This window comes from Durio zibethinus, chromosome 25 (genome assembly GCF_047325235.1).
Source record: "Durio zibethinus cultivar Kanyao isolate XHJ-2024 chromosome 25, ASM4732523v1, whole genome shotgun sequence".
NCBI classification, from domain to species: Eukaryota; Viridiplantae; Streptophyta; class Magnoliopsida; order Malvales; family Malvaceae; genus Durio; species Durio zibethinus.
Window position 1 is genome coordinate 6,255,743 of NC_143186.1, and position 4,352 is coordinate 6,260,094.

Below are 4,352 nucleotides of genomic sequence, written 5' to 3' on the forward strand. Positions count from 1 at the left end.
TAAGCATAGTGAGTATAGTGTAGTGGAGCTATTAAATTGCTTACTAGCTTAGATTTTTATGCTCTTGTTATTGTTAAATTCTGAGCCTCATAGAAATACCTTACTCAAAGTTCTTAATGAGGCTTATGTAGCTCACAATAAATCTATGGAGAAACTTGATCGCATAGTAAAAAACATCACAGTGAAAAATTTTATATCATTTAGCGATAATGAGATTCCACCTAATGGTAGGGGCGATGCTAAGGCCTTGCATATTTCCACAAAATACAAGGATCATTCACTAGCAAAGGTTCTTATTAATAATAGATCCACTTTAAATGTCATGACTATGACTACACTATCTAGATTGCCAATCGACATGTCTTACATGAAGATGAGTCACATGATAGTGAGGGCTTTTGATGAGACTTGCTATGAAGTGATAGACGATATCAAGCTACCAATCCAAATTGGTCCATGTACTTATGATATAGTTTTTTAGGTCATAGACATCACTCCTTATAGCTATCTTTTAGGAAGACCATAGATTCACTTAGTATGAGCTATTCCTTCCACACTATATCAGAAGGTGAAATTCATAATTGATGAAAAAATGGTAATTATTGCTAGTGAATAAGACTACTTGTGACTAAACCCTTACTACATTATATGTTGAAACAACTAAGAAAGCCCTAAAATGATCTTTTAAATCTTTTAAATTCGTTAATGAAACCTATGTGAATGAAGGATCAAAAATGCCTATTCCATGTTTATCCAAAGCTTCCAGGATGGCCTTTAAAGAAGTGGCAAGAAAAAGATAATAAGTGTGGGATAACTTGCAAGGGATGCAACAACTATGGATAATACCTAAGAAAGATGATCAAATTGGTCTAGGGTACAAGCCAATTCGAAAAAGAAGAATGAAGTTCATAGAAGAGAAAAGAAAAAAAATGTTGGCCTATTTTTTGGGGTAAAAAGTAAAAACTAGAAGCCTATCTTTTCTTCCCCTTTATGAGACTTTCATCTTAGCAGGCTATATCTATCCAGATGTAGCATGAAACATAGAAAAAGGGCTTACATAATCATTGAAATATATCTTCACTAAATTTTCAATACAAATGGTAAAAAAAAGGGGAACGAAGAATTGGCATGTTGAGAAGCTGCCTATTGTTTTTAAATTTACTCCAAAGTAATTTGTTGAACCTAATCTAAATGTATTTTTTAAAAGCATTAGATGTTATATGTGTGTATGTTTCCTCATTTTCAATTGAATAGATGACAAGCATAGCACATTTGTCCATTTTTTTTGCTTCTTTCATTTGAATAATGAATGTGAAGATCATTATGACAATATTTTGGGATTTGATTTTGAAATTGGTGAACTCGATGATGAAGAGAATGTGAAAAACCATGCAATATCTCCAAAATTATTAAGATTAATGGAACAAGAAGAGAAATAAATCATACCTCATAAAAAAGCCATTAAAGTTGTCAATTTAGGGACAAAACAACTAAAAAAGAGGTTAAGATTGATACTTTGATATCATCACCAATAAAGAAAGAGCTGATAAAGTTACTACATAAATATGTAGATGTATTTGCTCGATCATACCATGATATGCTAGGGCTGAATATTGAAATTGTAGTGCATAAGCGACTTTAGAAACCTGAGTGCAAACTAATTAAATAGAAGTTAAGAAGGATGAAACCTAAAATATTGTTGAAAATAAAAGAAAAAATGAAAAAACAATTTGACGTGGGATTCTTAGAAGTTGCCAAATATCTCGAATGGATGGCGAATATGGTCCCAATACCCAAGAAAGATGGCAAAGTTAGGATGTGTGTTGTTTATTAGGATTTGAACAGAGTCAGTCTAAAAGATAATTTTCTATTGCCCCACATTGACACCTTAGTGGATAATACCACTAGGCACTCTTTGTTTTCATTTATGGATGGGTTTTCAGGCTATAATCAAATTAAGATAGCATAAAAAGATAGGGAAAAGACTACTTTTGTGACATTATGGAGAACATTTTGCTATAGTCATACCCTTTGTTTTAAAAAATGCTGGGGTAACTTATCAAAGAGTAAGAGTAACTCTATTCCACGATATGATGCACAAAGAAATAGAGGTGTATGTGAATGACATAATTGCCAAATTACGTGAAGAAGAAAATCATGTGGCTAAACTTAAAAAGTTATTTAAGAGATTAAGAAAGTTTTAGCTCAAGCTCAATCCATCTAAATGCATTATTAGTATACCCTTAGAAAAATTATTGGGATTTATCATTAGTAAAAGAAGAATCAAGGTGGATTTAGATAAGATATGCACCATCCAAGAGCTACCACCTCTACACATAAAAATAAGTAAGGGGATTTTTAAGGAGATTGAATTATATTACTTGTTTCATTTCCTAACTTACAATCAAATGTGACCCTATATTCAAGATTCTTTAAAAACATGAGTCAAGAGAATGGGATGAAGATTGTTAAATGGCATTTGAAAAAGTTAAAAAATACTTATCAAACCCACCAGTATTAATGTTGCCTACCCTTGAAAGACCTTTTATTTTTGTATTTGAAGGTGCATGAAAAATCAATGGGATGTGTTTTAGGATAATATGATAAAACAATAACGAAAGAACAAGCCATTTCCTACCTGAGTAAAAAGTTCACTGATTATGAGTTTAAGTATTCACCATTGAAAAAGATATGTTGTGCACTAGCTTGGATGACTCGTTAGCTCAGACAATACATGTTGTATCATACCACTTGGCTCATTGCAAAACTAGATTCAATCAAGTACATCTTTGAAAAGCTTTCATTGTCAGGAAGAATAGCAAGATGGTAAGTGTTGCTTTCTGAATATGACATTATATATGTGTCCCAAAAGGTAATCAAATGAAGTATTACAGTTGAATTTCTTACAGAACGCATTCATGAAGATTATGTGCCTGTGACATTCGATTTTCCAGATAAAGACTTAATATCTATACTGCACATAGATAAAAAAGAGCATAATGAAGATGTATTGAAGATGTATTTTGATGGTGCATAGAATGCTTTAAGGCATAGTATAAAAGTAGTTTTGATATCTCTAAAAGGAAATTACTACCCAATCACTGCAAAACTAAGTTTTGATTGCACTAATAATGTAGCAAAATATGAAGCATGTGTTATGGGTCTTCAAGGTACTTTTAAAATGAAGGTCTATACATTGAAAGTTTATGGAGATTCTGCCTTGGTCATATACTAATTGTAAGAAGAATGGGAAATTAGAGATTCAAAGTTAGTTCTATACTAACAGTACATATCAGAATTGATTAAAAAATTTAAGAATATTTGGTTTCATCATTTACTCTTAAAAGAGAATCAAATGGCTTATGCTTTGGCTACATTGGCAGTAATGTTCAAGTAAAATGAAAATGTTGAAATCCAACCCATTAAGTTAAGCTTGTGAGAAAAACCAGCTCACTATTCAAATGTTGAGGAAAAAATAGATGGAAAACCATGGTATTTTGACATATTACAATATGTTAAGTATCAGCAATACGTAAAGCATATATCAAAGAATGATAAGAGAACTTTGAGAAGATTGGCAATGGTTTTCTTTCTGGATGGAGAAATTTTATATAAGAAAAGTGGAGACCAAACACTATTGAGGTGTGTAAATGCTATTAAAGCCAAAAAGTTGCTAGAAGAAATCCATAGAGGTATTTGTGGAACTCATACAAATAGCCACATGATGACTAAGCAAATCATGAGAGTAGGATACTATTGGTTGACAATGGAAAATGATTGCATCGACTATACTAGAAAAAGCCACAAATGTAAAATTTATGTAGATAAAATACAAGATCTTCTAATGTTCTTTTATGTTATGTCAACATCTTGGCCTTTCTTTATGTGGGGAATGGATGTGATAGGGCCCATTACACCAAAAGCTTTAAATGGACATCAATTCATCTTAGTAGTAATTGACTACTTCATAAAGTGGGTAGAGGTGGCTTCATACTCTAATGTGACAAGAAAGATGGTTTACAAGTTCATCAAAAAAGAGATCATATGTCGATATGGCCTTTCAGAAAGGATTATTTTGGATAATGCTCTTAATTTGAATAATAAAATGATGACTAAGGTCTATGCTCAGTTCAAAATCAAACACCACAAATCCACACCTTATTGTCTAAAGATGAATGGAGTCGTTGAAGTGGCCAATAAGAACATAATTATTAAAAAGATGACAGATGTGTATAAAGATTGGCATGAAAAGCTACCATTTGCATTACATGCTTATCAAACTTCAATTCGTACATTTACAAGAGCTATACCATTTTTATTGGTATATGAAATGGAGATAATGTTACCCATTG